The sequence below is a fragment of the Triturus cristatus genome, chromosome 4_1 (assembly GCF_964204655.1).
Source record: "Triturus cristatus chromosome 4_1, aTriCri1.1, whole genome shotgun sequence".
Lineage (NCBI taxonomy): Eukaryota > Metazoa > Chordata > Amphibia > Caudata > Salamandridae > Triturus > Triturus cristatus.
The window spans coordinates 447,752,989-447,768,072 of NC_140585.1; the positions used below are offsets into that span (position 1 = coordinate 447,752,989).

Sequence of the window (15,084 nt, forward strand, 5' to 3'; positions counted from 1 at the left end):
AAGCGCTTAGAGGCTGGGCGGAGGGTTGGGAAATGCACGACACCTGGCGAGTGAGAAACCGGAGACAAAGGGAATGGGATGGAAATCCGACAGGCGATCAAAGCTCTACCGCGCAGTAAAACCCCTGGTAACGACGGCCAACCTGTTGAATTTTATGCGGTATACACTGATTTGCTGGTGCCTCATTTACAGTGCCTGTATTACGAGTCGTTGAAGGCAGGTATGCTCCCCACCACTATATTGCAAGCGACTATGGTCTCATTATTGAAGCCTGGGAGAGACGGTTTAGACATGTCAGGATATAGACCCTTATCGCTACTCAATTCAGACTATAACATTTTGAGTAAGTTGTTAGTCAACCGACTCTGTCAGCTTATCCCGAAACTGATACACACTGACCAATGCGGGTTCGTGCCAGGTAGAAGTACGGCACTTAACATTAGACGATTGCATCAAATTATGATCGGAACACTCGACACGGGGACAAAAGAGGGTTGCATATCGCTCGACCTACGACAGGCGTTCGACTCACTGCACTGGGATTACAAATTCTACGCCCTCTCAAGGTTTGGTATACCAGCTGAATATATTAAGTGGGTGCGATTATTATACACGAACCCTACAGCGCGTGCACGCACGCACAGGAAAGCATATTTCACAACAGTACACTGTGGCTAGAGGTACTAGGCAGGGATGCCCACTATCACCATTGTTGTTTATCTTGGAGCTGGAACCCCTTTTGCATAGACTCTGTTCCTTACTGGGGTGCAAGGGAATAGTGAGAGGTCACACGCCACATATTGTCTCTGTTTATGCAGATTACCTCATTTTATATATAAAGGACATGGAAATGAATCTTGTGCCTCTGCCCTCAACTTTTGAGCTTTTTCAGAAGTTGACTGGCCTCTCGATAAATGGCACCAAATCTTATGCCTATTTTTTTGACGACCCCACGCGTAATGGACAGTTACATTTTGGTCAGTGGAACTTCAACATAGCGCCTGATACCTTTCGGTATCTGGGAATACAGATCTATCAAGATGCAACAGATTTGCTAGATGGCAATCGGACTTGTGCGGTCACTGCTCTTAAGTCTAAGGTTAAGTTTTGGACCTCGCTGGCTCTATCGGTGGCAGGGAGGGTCGCCATGACTAAGATAGTGCTATTGCCAAGACTGCTTTATTATTTCACCAATCTGCCCATAATGGTACCAACGAGGATCTTTAAATTACTGAAATCTTTAATGACAGAGCTGATTTGGGGCACAGGACGACGACGAATTGGCCTACTAAAGCTACAATTGAGTACAAAGCAGGGAGTACTTGGGGTGCCGGACTTGAAGGCGTACATCCCACTGCTAGGTATTCCCACACAGTTAGGGGTAGTTACTAATCGTGCCCTGCGGGCATGGTCCGACACAGGAATTACTACAATAGGGGCGTTCTTCTCGGAGGGTGTCCTAATGTCGCACGAAGCCTTCGTGCGTGAGCATGGAGCTTCAGATAGACTGTTCTTATTACACGCAAGTATTTCTAGATTTATACGGGACACATGGACGCAAGGGGGCACCAAACCTGCTACAAACACGCTACTTACTATGCAGTATCTAATGGGACATGGAGCACAACTGACCGAATGGCTATCTTAAGGGATTCGAACCGTAGCGGAGATCTCGTTGCAACCACTCCGTGACAATGAGGTAAGAGACGCGGGCCGTGCATTTACAGACAAAGAATGGGACACCATAATAGGCTATCCCAAGAAGGTAAAAACCAAAGGAAATGATGGACGGAGTGTTGAACATTGCAAGCACTCACCCCCAGTCAACTGATCTGGGTTTAATCCATCACCGTTCTTTAGCCCACTCTGCCACCCCAGTTCAGACATGGCCATATGCAAATCAGTCTGACCCTGTGCCTCATGGGAACAGTCCAGCCCGAACTGCCAAGCCATGTCTTCCCTGGACCGGAAACAAGCTTCCTAGGACCGGTTTCTGGCATTTCAGCCGTCTTCAGCCAGGCTTGCTTGAATGCAGTGGCAAAGTGAGCAAGGGACTCACGTCTGAGCATACCCTGCCAACTTATGGCGAACAAAGCAAAAACCAAAGGAAATGATGGACGGAGTGTTGAACATTGCAAGCACTCACCCCCAGTCAACTGATCTGGGTTTAATCCATCACCGTTCTTTAGCCCACTCTGCCACCCCAGTTCAGACATGGTCATATGCAAATCAGTCTGACCCTGTGCCTCATGGGAACAGTCCAGCCCGAACTGCCAAGCCATGTCTTGCCTGGACCGGAAACAAGCTTCCTAGGACCGGTTTCTGGCATTTCAGCCGTCTTCAGCCAGGCGTGCTTGAATCCAGTGGCAAAGTGAGCAAGGGACTCACGTCTGAGCATACCCTGCCAACTTATGGCGAACAAAGCAAAAACCAAAGGAAATGATGGACGGAGTGTTGAACATTGCAAGCACTCACCCCCAGTCAACTGATCTGGGTTTAATCCATCACCGTTCTTTAGCCCACTCTGCCACCCCAGTTCAGACATGGCCATATGCAAATCAGTCTGACCCTGTGCCTCATGGGAACAGTCCAGCCCGAACTGCCAAGCCATGTCTTCCCTGGACCGGAAACAAGCTTCCTAGGACCGGTTTCTGGCATTTCAGCCGTCTTCAGCCAGGCTTGCTTGAATCCAGTGGCAAAGTGAGCAAGGGACTCACGTCTGAGCATACCCTGCCAACTTATGGCGAACAAAGCAAAAACCAAAGGAAATGATGGACTCACCCCCAGTCAACTGATTTGCATATGGCCACGTCTGAACTGGGGTGGCAGATTGGGCTAAAGAACGGTGATGGATTAAACCCATATAAACGACTGGGGGTGAGTGCTTGCAATGTTCAACACTCCGTCCATCATTTCCTTTGATTTTTGCTTTGTTCGCCATAAGTTGGCAGGGTATGCTCATACGTGAGCCCCTTGCTCACTTTGCCACTGGATTCAAGCAAGCCTGGCTGAAGACGGCTGAAATGCCAGAAACCGGTCTTAGGAAGCTTGTTTCCGGTCCAGGGAAGACATGGCTTGGCAGTTCGGGCTGGACTGTTCCCATGAGGCACAGGGTCAGACTGATTTGCATATGGCCACGTCTGAACTGGGGTGGCAGATTGGGCTAAAGAACGGTGATGGATTAAACCCAGATCAATCGACTGGGGGTGAGTGCTTGCAATGTTCAACACTCCGTCCATCATTTCCTTTGATTTTTGCTTTGTTCGCCATAAGTTGGCAGGGTATGCTCAGACATGAGCCCCTTGCTCACTTTGCCACTGGATTCAAGCAAGCCTGGCTGAAGACGGCTGAAATGCCAGAAACCGGTCCTAGGAAGCTTGTTTCCGGTCCAGGGAAGACATGCCTTGGCAGTTCGGGCTGGACTGTTCCCATGAGGCACAGGGTCAGACTGATTTGCATATGGCCACGTCTGAACTGGGGTGGCAGATTGGGCTAAAGAACGGTGATGGATTAAACCCAGATCAATCGACTGGGGGTGAGTGCTTGCAATGTTCAACACTCCGTCCATCATTTCCTTTGATTTTTGCTTTGTTCGCCATAAGTTGGCAGGGTATGCTCAGACGTGAGCCCCTTGCTCACTTTGCCACTGGATTCAAGCAAGCCTGGCTGAAGACGGCTGAAATGCCAGAAACCGGTCCTAGGAAGCTTGTTTCTGGTCCAGGGAAGACATGGCTTGGCAGTTCGGGCTGGACTGTTCCCATGAGGCACAGGGTCAGACTGATTTGCATATGGCCACGTCTGAACTGGGGTGGCAGATTGAGCTAAAGAACGGTGATGGATGAAACCCAGATCAATCGACTGGGGGTGAGTGCTTGCAATGTTCAACACTCCGTCCATCATTTCCTTTGATTTTCGCTTTGTTCGCCATAAGTTGGCAGGGTATGCTCAGACGTGAGCCCCTTGCTCACTTTGCCACTGGATTCAAGCAAGCCTGGCTGAAGACGGCTGAAATGCCAGAAACCGGTCCTAGGAAGCTTGTTTCCGGTCCAGGGAAGACATGGCTTGGCAGTTCGGGCTGGACTGTTCCCATGAGGCACAGGGTCAGACTGATTTGCATATGGCCACGTCTGAACTGGGGTGGCAGATTGGGCTAAAGAACGGTGATGGATTAAACCCAGATCAATCGACTGGGGGTGAGTGCTTGCAATGTTCAACACTCCGTCCATCATTTCCTTTGATTTTTGCTTTGTTCGCCATAAGTTGGCAGGGTATGCTCAGACGTGAGCCCCTTGCTCACTTTGCCACTGGATTCAAGCAAGCCTGGCTGAAGACGGCTGAAATGACAGAAACCGGTCCTAGGAAGCTTGTTTCCGGTCCAGGGAAGACATGGCTTGGCAGTTCGGGCTGGACTGTTCCCATGAGGCACAGGGTCAGACTGATTTGCATATGGCCACGTCTGAACTGGGGTGGCAGATTGGGCTAAAGAACGGTGATGGATTAAACCCAGATTAATCGACTGGGGGTGAGTGCTTGCAATGTTCAACACTCCGTCCATCCTTTCCCTTGATTTTTGCTTTATCCCAAGAAGGTGTCTTGTAATCCCAAATTGAAACTCATCCAATTGATGCTGCTACACAGAGCCTATCTGACCTCACGTAGACTGTGCACCATGTTTCCGGGAACGAGGGATACATGCCCACGTGGTTGCGCACCCATCACGGGACTAGTACACATGGTGTGGGACTGCCCGAGATTAGGGCACTACTGGACGTCAGTATGTCAGATATTGAAGGCTATTGCCCCAGTGTGCAATAATGACTCAATGGAATTTTGTATACTGGGACTGGAACCCCATGGGAAGAAGGGTAATTCAACTCATAGGTTCGCTAACCTTGCGCTTCTTCTAGCTAAAAGGAACATTACAACAAGATGAAAAGCCGCCAGGGCGCCATCCTTGCAGGATTGGCATACGGAAATGATCAGGTGGGGAAAGGCGGAAGGGGTTGAATTACAAAGAGAAGACGCAGGGGTTTACGAAGAACACCGATATCTATGGCTTGGAATGCAATGATGGAGTAATATGCCGCGATTGACATACTATCATACTGAGAGAACATAGTTGCACCTAACAGAACCCCAGACCATAGGCAAAGATCGCACATGCCAACAATAGCAGTGTTTCTCATCACAAAGGGGAGAAGGGAGCAAACAGGGATGCCTACGGAGAAAATGTGTTTGCAGGAACATGATACGGACATGTGAATATAATACTAATGGGAAGAGCTGGCCGAGTTTGCAGGAGAAGGGAGGGATGGGGAAGTTTGTTATTGTAGGTTAGTTATAAAATGCGAAGATTTGATTTGTACACTTAAAATGATCTACACTGACTATTTTCTGTTGGAGGTGAGTGAGTCACAAGATCGCACAATGTTTTACAGCCATGTACCTACTTTATTGTACCCAAGAACTGATGCAATACTAATTACGAAATGTATAAGATCCTCAGGGATATTGTTGGGACCCGTTGCGTAGATGATGTAAATGTATACGACATATGCCGTACAAATGGGATGTTAAATTCTTGTCTTTTCCTTATATGAATTATTGCTGTGCAAAATCAATAAAAATATGTAAAAAAAAAATATGCAAGTCTATTTACAAATGTGGGGATCTCCACCAGGTGTGGGGAGTTCTTAACATACTGGTTATTATTCCTATCATTCCCCTTTCCAGCCTGGATAGAGCAGATATTTACTCCATCACAGTCCTGGAAGAATACCTTTCCAGGTTTGGAAGGGAACAAAACATCCTCAGATTTAGAGAGGGTACAGAGCAAGGGGTTTCTCCATGGGGAAAAATAATTTCTGTGTGGAGAAAAATAAAGAATTTGCTTTAAGGATCCACTTACAACCCTGAGCAGTGAACCTCTCTGTATAACTCTGCACGGTGGAAATCGGATGCCGATTAGCAAATTACATGACTATTCAGGGATCTGCACGACAACTGTGTGGATACCTAGAATATTTTGTTAACTGACTGAAACCTCAAACGTAGACGTAAATCCCTGAGTGTAGACTTACTAAGTTTTTGTGAATCAGCTACACGTATCTTTCAGTGTGGTTTCAGGCCAGCCTGCACCACTGTGCCTGATGTACTGGACCTGTGCATCCTCCCTTACCTTCTTAGGGCCTTATTCCGATGCGGTTACGAAATCATTCCGACCGAATCGGTTTGGGAATGGTTCCTACCGACTCGCATAGGGCGAGTCCGACCAACCGAGTACGATGAATCCGGATGCTTCCAGATATGATTTGGTTGGACTCCCATTGACTTCAATGGAAGCCTATGTTCCAACCTAAAGCATAGGCTGCCATTGAAGAAAGGGGTGGCTGGGGAAATAGGGCAACCTGTGGCGGGCACCCCCTGGTGCTTGCCACACTCTGCATGGCTGGTATGGGGGGCCATGGGTACCCCCATGGGCCTGATTGGGAAGGCTCCAGGTGGCCCCCAAAGTGTGATTCCGTCTGCCAATTCGAGTCGGATGGCACGATTCAGATAGGCAGTCTGAATCCAGCATCGTACTCGGTTGTTCGGAAACACAGCCCCAAGAGACGTACGATTCTACGCCGTATGGCTCGGTCATTCCAAATGCCATCGGGTTTGGATTGGGATATTCCTAACGCCTAACACGCATCATACTTGGTCGGTTGGAAACCTTTCTGACTTGGCTGGAAAGCCACGGTCCCGATCCGATTCGGACTGAGAAAATGCCATTAGGAGGCCTTCCAAACCGCATCGGAATCGGGCCTTTAGAAGGGATTATCAGAACTCACATATGTTCCTGGAAGAGAGGAAATTCAGGAATGTAGAAATCCACAATTACCTTTTATGAGCTAAATGGGCATTCAGTGGCTCAAAATGATGCAAGTTTTTTCCATATTCATTCAAAATCATCACTATGTAATAAAATAATATATTCAAGTACCTAAACTCCTTTTGGAACTCACAAATTGAGCTGCTGTATGTGCTTTCTCTCCATCTACTTTTTCATCTATGCTTTCTTCTTTTGTCACAGTTCTTCTCCCTTTTCCTACCTTTTTTTTATTCTCCCTATTCTGCCTTTCTTTTGACGTGGGCCACAGTCCCATGATTGAAAAAAATAGGTCCCATGCCCTAAATATGAATTCTGCTGTCATGGCGTCATTTACAAGAAACCAACATATTTGCATGATGCATCAGTTTCCTTGCGCCTGCACCAAATGTCCTTATAACACCGTAGATGCACTGTATACAGGGCTCCATGCACAAGGATTTAACAGATGCGTCAGAAATTTTGATGCACATGTTGGTGCAAAAGTGACGCATTGCTGGAGTTGGTCGTAAAATGGATGCAACTCCAGCAATACGGCAGAACACATAGCGAGTCCACTGTAAAAGCCCTTCATCAATCCTCACGCCTCTCTGAGCATGCATAAGGATTTTGACGGAGTCAAGCCATGGAGTGACACAGTGAAATGTTGTAAATTTCACTGCGCCACTTCTACATTGCTTTTTTGCGTGGGGACGTCTACCCTTCATACACTATACCTGGCAAAGGTATAATGTGACCCAGGGCTCTAAAAACTGTTGCATTGGACCAATTGCGTCAGTTTGTAGATATGGAGCAGTGTGGCGCACTGATTGCGCTGCCGCTGCGTCAATAAAAAGTGATGCAGCGTATGGGGCTTGTGAATAAGCCCCTCAGTACCTGCACCCATATGCGCAAATCAAGCAGTAGAGATGTTGTTGCAATATAAAGCACTGGGGCGACAGCCAGTCTGTTCCAGTGAGCATGTGGCCAATTAGATATGGCAATCAGATATGGTAGCATAAACAAAAAAAAGTGTGAAGTAAAAATATGCCTATTATAAAATAATTTGATTCTTGCTTGTCTTTCAATGTAATGTTAAATATTAATGTAATGTTGAATATATGTCTTTGCAGTGCTGCCAGGGAGTCAGTGCATCAGGCTAAAGAAGCAGCATGAAGTCACAACATCACTGACAAAATGATCCAGGAAAGAAATGGGCCTCGCCCTCTCCATTGCTGGAAGCATCAAGAAAGGTAGGATAAAAATAGGGAAACTGGGAATCCTGTCACACAAAATTAAAATTTCTCTTTGACCCTTCAGCTTCGTTCGTTAAAGTGTCTAAAATCCCAGGTGTAAATTTCAGTTGTGCAGTTACTCATTTTTTTTATTGCTTCTCGCAGCAAATTAGATTTTGTAAGCTTTACTTTTCATTTCACGGGAAACGTTTGAATTTTTACTTTCAGTGGAAACAAGTATTGGCAAAGCCCATATGTTTAGCCTTAGCAAACTTATGCCAGTCATTTTTTAACTATTGCAAACATATGCAACAAAAGCAAAAGAAAGGCAAAAAATCGCGCTGCCACTCAAAAGTGCCATCCATATGCTTGCATTAAAATGTTAAATTAAAAAACAAAAGTTGTATACAAATTTAACAGAACAATGCTGGTGCATCCTAGCAAGCAGGTGTACTAAGAACAAGTATAGAAACCCTGTCAAAGTTTAAGCAGATCACTTGAAAATATGAATCTTGTGTGCATAAAGAAAAGGTATTATTGACTTTAAATTTGAGTTCCCCGTCATCAACTTGTGAAGCGATGACGGCTTGTATGACTGCTTTATGCAAGGAAACAGGTTGCAGAGGGAGGACTTTCCTTACTATTCTAAATATAGTGAAATAGAAGTCTGCAACTAGATTGACCTAGGAGATAAATGAGAGATTGTAGTCAAAATAGGAGCCTAGATGTGTTATGGATGCGGCTGGTGTAGAGGTGGGTCTCAGTCCGGCAGGGCACCATGAGGGAGGCGAGATGCATGAATGACAGACAAACAGTCGAACTTCAGTCTTATCACTGATACCTTTGATGCAGTGCTCTTCATCCAGGTGGCCACTGCAGACAGAGGCACAGAAGCATTCTTCCATAGAAGATACAGAGTCTGAAATAGAGACCACTATTTATATATCACCGGGTAGCATCTCAAATCCAAAGGAACTAATTGTGCAAAGAGAGGGCTTATGCAACTAATGAACACCGTATGGGTGAGTGAAGAGCACTGGGGATCACTACATTCAACCGTGGTTGCAGGAGAGCAAAAAGCTGCAAGCAAAACAGACTCTGATCTGCTAGAAAGGAGCTGAACTAGCAATTTGCTTTCATATAAATGCAATTTTTCAGAGGGCGCTTGATCAAGATAGAATGTCAGACTGTGTTAAAAGCCTCAGAAAGGTCTACGAGGTTTCTGTGCTGTGTTGAGTTCGATATCAGATTGGGTGGCATCAAGTAGATATTTGGATTCAATGTAGGTAGACAGCAGTTTATTACTTTTTTTTCTTGTGGAACTTGGAGGGGAGGGGAAGAGGGAAATTGGTCAATAGTTGCTCAGCAGATTGGAATCCGTTTGAAGTTTCTTAAGCAGTGGTAAACCCATGGTATTCTTCCAGCTCAACAGCACTTGTGCAGAAGACAGGAATCAGCAGCACAAATCTGTAAGTGTAAGCTCTAGGTTGTCTCTGACTAAAAAAAAGATGTGCGCTGGACCTGGATCCAGCAATGAGCCCAGCGAGGAGCCAGTTATACCAGAGTGGGCGGACAGGATAGTTTTGTCAACCAGCAGAGAGAATTCCGAGAGAGAAGAGCATGTGCCAGAAATAAATGGGTAATCGAAGATGTTCAAAGATTCTAAAGGTGATTGATGAGGAAACCCAGTTAGGATCTTACAGATGTTTTCATGAAAGAAGGCTGACAAGTTATTGATAAGTATTTGTGAAGGTGTAATAGCATTATTGTATGTTATCAGGATCCATTAAGTTGAAACAATAGAGAACATCCCGCCGGCTGGGTTTCTGGTTGTTTCTAGTAATATAAACCATGCATAATGCGAATAGGATGCTGATATTTGTTGATAGCTGTCCTGCAAGTCTCATTAGGATCTACACTATAAGAATTACCCTAGGCCCACTCAAAAGCTTCAAAATGAATCAGAAGAGGCTTTCTTGGGGGAGGGGGGACGGGTGGAGGGGGTGGCGGGGGTCCAAAGGAACAATAAAGTACATGGCTGAAAATATCAAACTTTGAAATTTTTGATTGCTTCCCAGATGTCGGTGGTGGAGAAGAAAGTACCGCTACAAGTACTTTTGAGAAAATAACTTTTTTAAATTTAGACCTAGAGTGGGGGACCAGAAGGCTAGACACTACTTCAATAGAGATTTAAGACTACGAAAAGAGATTTGAGTAAAGGTACCACATAAAGATCAGTCCACGGCAGAGAGAAAGTTCAGATTAGTGAAAATAGGGTCAAAGATGTGTTCTGCCTGTGGTTAAATAATGTGAATATTTATTATATGCAATTATTTTATTAAATGAGGCTGGTGAGGCAGCTAAAGCTGACTAGACTAGACTAGATCTAAAACAATGGGAAATTCTACTTATAGAGACAAAATACAAAGAGAGAAAATGAGACCTTGCTAGAGGCTGGAATTTTTCATAGTAGTTGAATTTGCATACTCACACATGGGACCATGCGGATCCAGGGGACAATTTGTTATTTGCCAGTTCGAATTTGCTTCAAGGATTGACTCTTGATTAATTTGAATGATGTTCATGTATTACACACCTGCATACAAAATTCACATAGGGGCATATTTACAAATGTAAATTCAGTGATAAAAGTATACTTATTACTACATTTATCTTATTTGCACCCTCCAAATTCACAAAGGTATTTCTAAGTCCATTTACAAGTGCGGACGTCTCAGCCACATGAGTGGATTTCTCTACATGCATAATCCCCTTGATCATTCTCCATTCCATTTTCAAAAGGGTCAGATTTTTAGTATAGCACAGTGCTGGCATAGGTGCCCTTTCCAAAGAGGAAATGAGAAAGAAACACCCCCAGAATTGGAGTGGGTTCAGAGGAAGAGGTTTCTTCATGGTAAAAAATATTTCCAGGTGGAGGAAAAAAGACACAAAAAAATGTTTGTTTGCACAGGGAAACCAATTTCCCCAGTCCGGAGTTCTTCGGTAAAGATCAATATGAACAAGCATTTGCAATGTAATAGGTCTCGCATTTACAAAAGTCTTGTAAATGCGAGACCTATTGCATTACAAATGCTCATTTGTAAAATCACCCATGCGGCCTTTCACTTTAATGTCTGCCCTGTCACTTTCCTTAGGCGAGCCGTGTGTAAAGAAAGCTGTGTTGCGCCATTAAAGTGAAAGCGCGGTATGGTGCGCTTTTACAAAACAAAGCATTTGTTTGTCAAGTTGACAAACAAATTCTCTCTTTTGCGAAAGCGCCCCATGCCATGGTTTCACTTTAATGGCAGCTGCGCCCATTTCCGTAGACGTGGCTCGTCTAAGGAAAGGGGCGCGGCAGCCATTAAAGTGAAAGTGCAGCATGGGGCAGTTTTAAAAATTAAAGTTAATAAATAATTTTTTAAAAACATGCGGCAGCGTTTGGTGCCACAAATAAACCATACAGTGGTCGCCACTGTATGGGTGTGGCAGGCCATGCTGTGAAAAAAAATGAAAAATTAAAGTGATGGGAGAGAGCGTATACTGCCTGAAACAGCAGGCAAGAGAAAAACCATTTAAGCAAATAGCGCTTGGAAACTATAATTAAAGTCTACCAAGTAACAACACATGTAACAGGGGATGTCCTCATGGAGGTTACAAAATGAGACAAGGCGGTACTAAGGAGGGACTCCTAAGCCTATTGACCAATGAAAAGCCACAGTTTCCAAAGGACAATGACACAAGCCAATGAAAAATATGAGCAAAGAGTGGGCGAAGCTTCAAGTCCATACCTGAATACAGCATGCCTTGCAGAGCAGCGCAGGCGCTGCCCAGGCTCGACCTAAAAATCACATGACTTTCCATGAACCTACATCGAAACCCGGGTCTGGCGCACTTTTCTCTGTGGAATTCTGGGATTTTATTGTGAATCCCCAAAAGTAGTAAATCTATACTCAGACTATAGATGTACATGTCTGAGTGTAGATTCAGTACTTTTTTGTGAATCAGAGCAATAATCTACAGTAATAGTTTGCCCCATGTGGCTTTTTATTAAATTATGTTATTTCGTTGTTCTTTAACATATATATTTGTTTAACCTAATGTAATGTTTTGTGTTGGAAAGACAGCAGGCATGTGGCTGTTTTGATATAAATATTATTCTCCTAAAAAATATAAGACCACAAATACATTTTCATGTTTTTTATGTTTCTGTAAAATAAATTTTTATTTTAAAAAATGCCTATGTTTGGAAATACCAAAACATGTGTGACTCAATTAAGAACAGAAAAGTGTATATCTTCCAAGGTAACAAAATTGCAGCATGCAGAAGTCAATTGTTAAAATAAGAGAATATAGAAATGGAGAATAAAGAAGATGTACTGATAAACATATAGAAATATCAACCTTAAATTATATTGATAATGCGTCTCTGTCATTGATCAATAGGAGTATTAATTTATTTAGTCACGTTTGTACAACCCCAGAGGCCTCATAAAGGCATGCCTCAGAAAACGTCTGGTAGCATGCCTAAAATGCATGGATTGCATGGACATATACAACATTCAGAGTGTATATCCCATTTTAATCAGCCGTGGCCCATTCAGGTAAGAGCAGTGGGCGGGGATGGGTGGGGACGTTGGGCAGGGGGATTTTAACAAACGCCAAATAGGAAAAATGAATTATTTATTTTTCCCTCATGGTAGAATCCCCCCCAACTTGGCCCCACCGCCCCTCCTCTCTTAGTAAATCTTTTGTTATTATGTACACATTCCATGGATTACCGGTGACTACATTATCCCTTCTCTAAGGGCTGGAAGACTATAGGGATAGTCTCTCACTCTTGGCTCCACCTCTCCTATTTGGTTCTGCTCGATGATGTACTTTGACTTGATCTAGAGGTTATGGGCAAGTCCCTGTTCCTAAACTACTTGATTGGTATTTATTATTTTTGTTACTATTATTATTATTATTATTATTATTAATAATAATAATAAACTAAACTAAATTTGCTCACTAGACTTTTTCTCCTTGAGCTAATTTCTAGCCAGTATCTCATGTAACTTTTGAACAAACGTGAGGTATGCTTTCTATTCAATATTCACAATAGATACTGCTAAATACATATCCTAAATCATCACGCAATTTTCAAAAAATGCTCCAAGGTTTTTTGTGTTTGTTTTTGCAATATCCACCCAAAATCAATGTGTTTACAACAGCCCCACTAAACCTGCTCCAAACCTGTTTTCTGTTGATGGTAATTATAAAATTATTGAAAGAATTGCTCAGTTGTAACTGGGAGTTGTCTTTTATAGAAGAAGCTTCATGTATATGTCGTATGGGAGGGGCAGTGGTTTGTCAGAGGTCAGAAGATGCACACAAACCAGTTACTAAGACTAGGGCAATCTCCTGGTAGTTTGATGGCATAGGCAAGGTACATTTTTGTGAATATTTACACGCACAAGCACGCACTAATCCATCCTGTAATGCCTAAAGAGCTAGGGTAGAGTAAAACTATAGGTGTTTATTTCATACTGTTGGTAAAAATCTAACAAACCACATTTAAACCTGAACTAACTCAATATATCTTAAGTGACATTTGCAGGGGCCCTAAAAAAGTAATGAACTTTTTCACTTTTCATTCCTACCTTTGTCATACTGCTTGTACCTCACCAGTAAAACTGTGCATTTGTTGGACAAAATAAAAGGCAGGATTGTGCCAAACTGATTCTACGCACACCTTTAAGATGTGTTGGCCTATATCCCTGCTAGCTCACAGTGCACCATCTGCACCCCTAACCTTACAGGGTAACAGATGTTTATGCAACCCCAGAACATGAAATCCCTGATCCCCCAAGGAAATCATGGTAACCGATCTAGCACCCTTTTGCTTGGCCTCTCATGCATACCCAGAGAAATGCACAATAAATACTCAGCAAGGCGTTTCAATATTTATTGAAGCATTGTGATTCTTGTATAAAATATGTGTGCTACAATAATCAATAGAATGAAATAGATTAACATGATTAGAGTTACAAGAATAGTGAAAAAGATGAACATTTTCACCATTGTGCTAAGACAGTGAATATATGCAGGCATATAAGTACTGTGTGTAGTGTATTCCTACCTAGCGCTCCCTATCCTAGTTTTGCCTAGGGTGAGTGATCTGCCAAATCCCTTCCAGGGTGGTCTAACTCCCCATTACCTGTGGGTAAGTGAGGTCAGGCTGTCCCTCTTGGTGTAGAATTGGGCATCCCTCGTGTTGGTAAGCAGGAATCAGCTGAGCTGGAATTCCGGCATGTAGAGACCTTGCAGTGTCAGCTCAGTGCTCCTCTCTCAAACAAGGATGTGGTTAAGTATGTATAATAAACAGCACCCATGTGGCCATGTCGCAACCCCTGTCAGGCCACAATTGTTTATTCTAGCTGGATAGCGCCATTGCATGCCGGACAATGACATAAATAACATTTGCACCGTGAACTTTAGCCCTTGTACTGAATGTTCAAGGTGTCATGATAGTGTGGCTAGGAAGCGGAAATGTATGAAATGCAGATTCAGAGAATGTTATCTTGATTTGTCATTCACACAGATACATGTCAAAAGTCACCATGTTTCAAAGAGGAGGAAACTTAAGAAACATGAGCCTCTAACTGGGCCAATCCTGCCCATATGACACATTGACACTTTTAGAAATGGGGGGGTCTCTAGTTGGCAAAGGTGGGTACGTTTGTCCAACTAGGGACTCTTGCTTCTAGTCAGGGTAAGAGGGATACACACTTTAGATAACCTCTGCTCACCCCCTTGGTAGCTTGGCACGAACAGACAGCCTTATCCCAAAGGCAATGTGTAAAGTATTTGTACTCAAAACGCACAGTAATACAGTGATAACACCACAAATGGACACCACACCAGTGTAGGAAAAACAAAGTATTTTTATCTAAACTCAACAAGAACAAAACGACAAAAATCCAACATACATAATTCAAAATATGACTTTAAAAGGTT

At 43.7% G+C, this 15,084-nt stretch overlaps 1 protein-coding gene across 1 annotated transcript in view; it reads left to right on the top strand.

Annotated features, from left to right (window-relative positions):
• LOC146855102 (potassium voltage-gated channel subfamily A member 5-like) overlaps positions 1–15,084 on the top strand; it is a 429,878-nt gene that overhangs the window by 297,315 nt on the left and 117,479 nt on the right. The window contains exon 2 of the mRNA XM_085652604.1: positions 7,984–8,103. The gene's annotated coding sequence lies outside the window, so the exon portion shown is untranslated. The remainder of the gene's footprint in view (positions 1–7,983; positions 8,104–15,084) is intronic.